The sequence below is a fragment of the Drosophila innubila genome, assembly GCF_004354385.1.
Source record: "Drosophila innubila isolate TH190305 chromosome 3R unlocalized genomic scaffold, UK_Dinn_1.0 2_E_3R, whole genome shotgun sequence".
Classification (NCBI taxonomy): domain Eukaryota; kingdom Metazoa; phylum Arthropoda; class Insecta; order Diptera; family Drosophilidae; genus Drosophila; species Drosophila innubila.
The window spans coordinates 10,903,323-10,911,713 of record NW_022995380.1 but is presented as its reverse complement, the minus strand read 5'-3'; the positions used below and the strand labels follow the sequence as shown (position 1 = coordinate 10,911,713).

Here is an 8,391-nt window from a genome sequence, read left to right as displayed (position 1 = left end):
TTACTTAACTAGTTTCACACTCGCTCAATCGAAACGTTTATTTGAAAAAGAGATATATAAATCGATTTCAGCGCTGACAAAATTAATTTTCCATTTATGGCAATGTCATTTTAATTATATTATTGGCCATTGCTTAACCCTTGACTTGGCCAACAGCCAAAATCCCATTGTGAAAAATTGGAATGTACTCGTTTAAGTGGAATGAAAGATTTCTGATATAACTTTGCAATTGACCCCAACAATTGTCCTGCCAGCAGCAGCAGCAGCTGCTTGTATTACTTTTACTTCGTTATCTGGACAGAGGTTGAGATACTTGAACTAAAAATAGAACCATGCAACGACAATTGAGCTTACATGTTGACCATTGCAGTTTGATGATCTTTAAGTTTATTTTAAAATTGATTCAGACTCAGCTGAACTGCAGGTGAAGTCGATTAAACTTTATTCTTTATTTTAATTTAATTTAATTTATATTCTATTCATAATATTGTTAAAGAATTAAAGCGAAGCTGAAGCCGTGAGCAGTCTGAATGAAATTATTTTTTAAAATATATTTCATTTGTCATTAAAATAAAAAATAAATTTTTATGCTGACACGATTGTAATCACATTCAAAACATCATTATAGTTACTGAGGTTTATTTATATTACTTTACAATATGATAGCCTACAAATGCTATAGTGAAATGATATCATTTATATTTATTTAAATAGATTAAACTAAGCTTTACAAACAGTATTATAAATTTTAATATTATGTATGAAAAATTTTTTATTTTTGAAAAGGGAAATTGAGAACAAGGATAATTAATATGCGATAAATCAGCTTAAAGCTCTCATCTATTTGTCAGCTGTCTGATGTTTTGCGTTAATATGATTATAACAGCCATGATTATAATGGCCAAGTTACAAAAGCGTCTCGGAAAATTAACTTTCTCATTTTTCATTTGCTGCATAACACGCTTTAATATGAACACACACGTGTGTGTGTGTGTGTGTGTGTGTGAGTGTGTGTTATACGTGTTTTTTAGTCGATGGCTTTTATTTTTATTTTTGGTTTTGACCTTATGATTTATTTTCATTTGCTAGTCGTCAAAATATCGTTAAAACAGCTACAAAAACATTTCATTGGGCAAATTTGAAATTTATGTGTTTTTCTTTCTAAATTGTAAAACTTTTTGGGTGTAAGTGAGTGTGTGTGTACTTCTGTTGTTCTCCTTTGATTTGCGCGCTAGATGTTGGCCAACTTCGTTCAACTTGGCCAACTTCGTGGCTTTGTTTCAATTCGGCATTTTCCTTTACAATTTCCGTGATTTAGCATGTTGCTTCATGACAATTGACTGTTATCCTTGTCGTAGACAGGCTCCCTCTTATACCAAATACATGCCACACCTTCTCTTTAATTTACTTAATTCTAACGCACTTTTAACTCTTGTCCTTATTCGATGACTTTAAGCGCTACCGATTTCCGTTTCCGTCTCCGACGTCGCCATTTCTTTTTTCCATCCAATTCTCTCGCCTGCGGCATTTATAAATACTTCTGCTTACTTCTCTCCTTTTTTTTGCATGGAATATTACAATACTATTATAAATATGATTCTTTAAGATTTCTTTGCATATACATATATATTTATTTTTTGAATGATATGTAGAGTTGAGCTGTGTGAATAAGATTATAATGACAGAAATATTCAATAGCAATTTCTCAATCAAAAATTATTAAATTATTTTATAGTGAACTGCAAAAAGATGAACAAATGTTATGATTTAAATTTGAATTTATATTTCCAAATGTTCTTTATACTAATCTCAAAAATTTAAACACGACATATAATTTTCGAATGTGAACAAATGTGATAACTTCAATCTATGTTTCCGAATGATCTATATACTATCTCATAAATTTGAACTCACATATAATTTTCAAATTTATTATACAAAAAGCGTATTTAGAGTTCGTTCAATTGAAAATAGCGTTTAATTTTACTTAGCTGAACTTTTGGTAAAGGCAGGAAATTTTGTCTCAATGAAATATCCGCATTAAAGTGTTTTGCATATATTTACTTTATGTCTCTCAATAAGCAATGATAAATGTATAATGATGAAGTTACGCTTAATGAAGGACAATCAATAATTGTCCAACTGTGTGAGTGTGCGTGTGTGTGTGTGTGTGTGCGTGAAAGCTTGTCGCTTGCAGCTAATCGAATATATTAGAGCTGCCATTTGTTATGAAACAAACAAAGTGCAGAGAGCCTTCAAAAGCTGTTGCTGCTGTCCTTCGATAGCTAACAATAGGTTCATAGCAATGTGTGTGCACTACTAATCCACACACACATGCACACACATACATGTGCACAGTGACAGCCTGTTGGCAGCAATGTTGACATCGTTGCCAATATTTATGACTATGTCCTTGCGGCATTTGTTAACGGTCAGTCGATGTTTCACATAGAACAAATTCACAGGATAACCACACGTCAGCTTGCTTTATCCTTATCAGGCTTATCATGCTCGTTATTACATGAAATACCGCACAAATCAATAGTTCACACAGCATTTCATTAAAGTCTCATCAAAGACGCATCTGCATAAATTGTAGAACTTTAAGAGGCCGGAAGATGCCAAATTTATTGACTTTGTTATTTAATAGATAAGTATATATAAATATTTATATATATGCATATTGCTGAGGCACGAAATACAGACACAACACTCCCTTATACATTCACACATTCGCACACATCACACGAAGCAGACAATGAAGGCGTTTTATTATTTGCGAGGCGTCCATGTTCGTGTCCGTGTCTATGTCCTGTCACATATGGGTGTGTCTCTGTCTCGTTGTGGTTGTGTGTGGTTGTGTGTGGCCTGTTTGTTGTCTGTGTTTTGTGCTCTTTTTGCCACTCACTTGTTGGACAGGCAAAAAATGAGAAGAAAATATGGAAAATGTAGAAACAAAGTCAACGCTGAAAGAGCAGGTAATTTCATTAGACAAATGCAGAAACACACATGAATATAGGTATTCACTAATAGCATATGAATGGCATTCTGACAGGCAGACTGAATGACTCACTGACTGAGTGACTTGCTGACCAGTTTGAAGCGTGCCTGCTCATCATTTGTTAGCCATTGTCATATCTGATGAATGCGAACACAAATACGAACACTCGTTATAAATTTATTGCAGCACTCATTGCGTCCTTCCCCGTTGCAATGTTTCCCTGTGTCTCTTTGTTGCAACAAAGAAAGCCGCTTACTGCTAAAAAAACAAAAGGCAAAGTTACTCGGTTGAGTTTTTTTTTGACGACTAATTGGCATTCTTTCATTTGTTTCCCTTCCGATTCTATTTACATGTAGATACTCACTTTATATGCCAACATTAGATTGCTGTCTCTTTTGACATTACTCGAGTTTATCCTTTATTCACAGTTGCTGCTTAAAATTTATGTAAATAAACTGTTTTCAATTATTATAATTCTCGAGATTTTAATTATTTTATTTAAGTTAGGCTTATAATGAATCATCAATTTCCACAATTTCTAAATAGGATATACACTTATCTAACTGCAGTACTACTCTTAGCAAGTTTATTTGCTAATTAACTGGAAACATCCTGGCTGTTTCGTCTCAACCCTGACATAGTTATAGATTCGTTCTACTCCCTTTGAGCTTATCCCTTATGGTCTATTAATTTTGAATTGTAATGCTCATTCATTATGTTAATTCAGTTAATCTGTGAAAGCCACAGCCTATTATCAAATTGGTATTCGCGCCTCATCAAGCATCAGTCATTCATTATTCAATCACTCGATGGTTTTCTGTTTTCTATTTCTGTCTTTACATTTTTACTTTCTCTTTCTATCATCCTATCATTTAGTTGTTTAATTCATTTGCATGATAAATAAATATTTCTTGCAAATTGTATGGTGTTATTGGTGTTAATATTGCTCTAATCGGCAGGAAATAGGAACATTCAATGTGCTTTTAAGTGCAAATAAATAAGTAAATAAAGCAATAACTAGATGAGGGATTTATTATCTCTATAAAAAGAATTGTTCAAGTAATTAACAGTAGGCAACAATAAACAACTAAATTATCTTTTGTTTTTTGTTAGTTCCTTAATGAACTGTGAAATGGAAGCAAATCCCAAAGTTTTCAGGGTATAGGATAAAAGAACTTGTTTTAGGTCTCTTCTGCTTCGGTTCTATGCCCTCGGCTTGTACTCAATTATTAGCTGGAAAATCAATGGGTATGTTGGATGGAGGTGGGTGGATGGGGTCTGATGTGCTGTGCACTAGCGTGTAATTAGTGCTGCCATAAAATGTTTTATATCGCGTCTTAAAGCGGACTCCAGGATGTCCTTAACGAGGCCTTGGCATGAAAAATTCAAATCACTTGATTAGTGGCAATTAATTTGCTTGTATCCAGTGCGTAAATCCTACCAATAGAAAACCCCTCAATGTAGTATGTTACATATGTAATACAGCTGTATTGCATTTTACTGAGACTCCACTCTCCACTCTGCTGTGAACATGTCTGATTTTGGCTTAGGGGAATACTATAGTTATGGCGGGTGTTAATGGCCCGTTTGCGTGAATACTCGTAGTTGTTGGCAACTCGTAGTTCACAGTTGGTTATTGGCTTGTTGCCTGCACGTTCAATTTGCAACTAATAGAATTGTCACTCAGATATCTCACACATCTGATTGTTGGCCCACATCGCTGGTTGCCATCATTCATGGCTCTCAAACAATTGTGTTGTCTGACAACTGAATTTGTCATGGTGCTAAACTAGAAACAAAGCCAAGGCCAACACAAAAGCGTGTGTGTGCTATGGTTCTGAAGAGTGTGCAAAAGAGTAAGTAGGACAGGCAGAGAGCAAGTGAGAGGGAGAGTAAGTGACGTCCGAGCAAGGGAATTAGAAAAAAATTTGCATGGTCTTGGTTCATGTCGACATTAGCCATTTGGCTATTTGGACAGTTGGGCAGGAAATGCTGCCATTTGGAACTGTCATTGGCTCATTTCCTCTTTTCATTGCCACATTTGCAGCCATAAAAAAGTAAGCTTTAATTAACTATGCGTTCAATCTGTTAGGTAATTAACTAATTAATAATTGTGTTCTATTACAGTTAAGCGTTCGCATTTATCTTATCAGAAAACAATTTTCATTTGACAAATGTTTAATGTTGCCATATTTCACATATTGTTTTTTGATAATATTTTTCAAAATGTGTGTGTACATACTTGGCTGTGTGTTTGCATTTGTGCCTACGCACATAAATAAATATATATTTATGCACTTACATATATCTACACGTACTTCCTCGTTCAGTTAAATCTCCAGCATTGCGCACGCCCATCTCTCCACATTTTGTTTCAATAACTCTCCCTCTCTATCGCGCTCATTTGCTCACTCTCTGAAAATGTGTTTGAAAATGACGCCGCTCACTGAGTGGTTATGTATACGGCATTGGGCAGCGCTCAACGCAACGCCTCTTTAGCTCAGTGGTAGAGCGTTGGTCTCGTAAACCAAAGGCCGTGAGTTCAACCCTCACAGGAGGCAGTTGTAGAAAACAAAATTTTTTGCTTTTAAAAAATACAAGCTTAGAAAAAAATATCGTAGTTGCTATTTAATAATTAGTTAATGTTATTTGCTCACATTGTTGTCTTATTTTTATTTTACAATTTTGACATTAATTAAGAGCAATTTTAGATTTTAGTTTTGTCACTGCGCATGTCGTTGCTCATCAAAAACATATATGACACGATCTGTTCTGTATTGCTGAAGTTTGTTATCTATCATTTGGACTTCCATTCTCTTTCACGCAATTTGTATAGGTCATTTGGCAACGCTCTTCGCATGGCCTCTTTAGCTCAGTGGTAGAGCGTTGGTCTCGTAAACCAAAGGCCGTGAGTTCAACCCTCACAGGAGGCAGCAGAAATGTTACAGTTATTTTTTATTTTTATTATTAAATTGTAGTAAATGTTTATTAATACTTATTGCAGTTAGATTGCTTGTTGTTATTTCGACGGTAAGCTTTTATAAAAAAGTTTTTCATAAGCTTTTTAATTATTTGGATTTACATAAAAACCGTAGTTCGAGTTGTTTTTCATTTCTTTTTCCTGAAAAGTAAGAAAAAACATGCATGGTTCAGTTGGAGCATCAAGTTTAGCGGTTGTTTGGCAAGCAAATTGTGTCGAGGACATAAATAGTTCTAGCGCGCTATTATTTTTCTCAAATGTTTATTTTATGGCCAACACACAAGAACACATTCATACCCACACGCGTGTATGTGTGCGTATGTTGAGCACGTTTAGGTCTTTAAAACTAACGGCAAATAAGAGTTGTAAATAGAGTTTCGGACGTTGCAAGAAGGAGTAGAAATATGGTAAGTGATGCGAATGCTTGCCTCGTAAAACCAAATAAGTCTGACCAAAGCTCTGTGTGTGTGAGTGTGTGTGTGTGCTATGAGTTTGAGTGTATGTGTCTATGTAAGTGCGTGCGTAACACGCACAACGATTATGTGCATATGTATTACCCGACATTTGTTTGCGTATATATGTGTGTTTAACGGTGAAATTAAACTAAACAAATGTTAGTGACGCTATTAAAGCGAGAAAATAAAAAAAATTAAGGCATGCGAATGAATCAGTAAAAACAACTTTACCTTCAATATGCCACAAGGGGTGCAAAGGGCATGTGGCAACAACAAAAGCCGGCTAACATATTTTGTTGATGATTAATCTTTTATAAGAAAGGGTTTCCTAAGCTTTTCACCAAAACTCTGTTTATTTTTTGATATGATTTGTTTTCGTTTGCGGTTTCTGTGTGTTGCAAGGAAACCGCACAATGCCACAAAAAGTGGCAAACTCAACGAATTAATAAGTTTTTTTTGAATGGGCTGCAAGTAGATTAGCCTCTTATTTTTTTTGGATAACGCTTTAAGAATATCTCACTTGACATGTTTATTAAAATAGAGAACGACATTTATAGCGCTGTTTATTACATGAATTGTTTTCATTTTCAAGTTATACTTGGCCAGGTTTTGAATGCTGTCAAAAAGCCGCGCTTGACTTTATTAATTAAAAAGTTTTTAATCGCAATTAATGCGGGACCAAATTAAACCCATCACATTAGGAAAGGATCTTTGCAGCTCGGGTAACGGTATATTAAGGCGCCTTATTCTGTGGCAATAAGTATGCTACGTATTCCACAAAAGGGGTTAACAAAATTTAGCACATTTTGAGTTTTGGGTGGCAAATGAAATGACATCAATTTAAAGCATCTTGCCTCGACCTAGACACAATTTGAAATTTATGAATTAATAAGGCAGCTGATGGTGCCTTGTTCTCGACATTAGCCTGCCACAAGCCAACTTGGAGGCCCTGTGGCAGCAACTAATTGAAGGTGACAGTGTGACTGACGCTGTGTGAAGCTTTCCATCATAATGATGACAGACTCAAGTCGAGAGTCTGACGAAAGTCTGATGAAATCCACGAGAAGGCAGGCAAAACTCATCAACTGTGCTCCGAGTGCAAATCAAATCAAGGTAATTTAGCGTAAAAGACAAAAAGCCATCATTTTATTTGGATGCTGGTTTCAAGATAACCTACTTCTGGCCAACTTACACGAATTTGGCTCCTTTAACGCGACAGCTGCCAGTAATTTATATGCGTATCTCTATATATTTTTTTCTTATATTTTCTTTTTCTTGCTTTTTTCCTTTTTTCCTTAATTCCGACGCACTTTGCATATTGTGTGTACGTCGTCTGGTCTTATACTCAATAAACAGGGAACAAAAAATACGTGAGATGCCTCAGGTTGTTGCTTAGTATGCAGGTGATGATCATTCCAACTACCTGGTACCCTTTGTGGGTTTTGTGTTGCCTGATTTCAGACGCTGCACTTTCGCTCTGTAGCCCATTTGGCTTTCTTTGAAGCATGCTTCAACACGCACACACACACACACAGACACAGAGAAAAGAAAAGAAAAGCATTTGCCTTTTCTCGTTTAATTTCAACATTTTTGTACTCGTCGTCATCTGAACGGGGCTGAGTCGGGAGAAGGACGCGTGCCGAAAGGACTTCAAGTGAGCCCTTTGTTTTATATATTCCCCCGTCTTCTTCTTCTTTCACCCCCTGCACACGTTGCCTTTCGTCTGTGAGTGTGTGTATGTGTGGCTGTGTGTGGGTGTGTGTGTAAGTAAATGATTGTTGCCTGCGTTGAATTTAAACAAATGCGGAATTGTTGTCGACTCCTGCAAAGGTCACTATTCATCTGCCGACTGCCTTTTGAGTTATTTACATTTTTTTTATGTTTTGAGTCATTTGCCTGCCACCGATACTGTGTGTGGCATGCACCTTTTTTCACGGTGAATATTGGCGAATATA

The 8,391-nt window shown here is 35.8% G+C and overlaps 2 non-coding genes across 2 annotated transcripts; both read left to right on the top strand.

The window, feature by feature from the left end:
- The first annotated feature begins 5,490 nt into the window (after positions 1–5,490).
- On the top strand, positions 5,491–5,562 carry Trnat-cgu. Its single transcript has one exon. It is a non-coding gene; the product is annotated as a tRNA-Thr (tRNA).
- A 300-nt stretch (positions 5,563–5,862) lies between these two features.
- On the top strand, positions 5,863–5,934 carry Trnat-cgu. The gene has a single exon. It is a non-coding gene; the product is annotated as a tRNA-Thr (tRNA).
- The last annotated feature ends 2,457 nt before the right edge of the window (positions 5,935–8,391 follow it).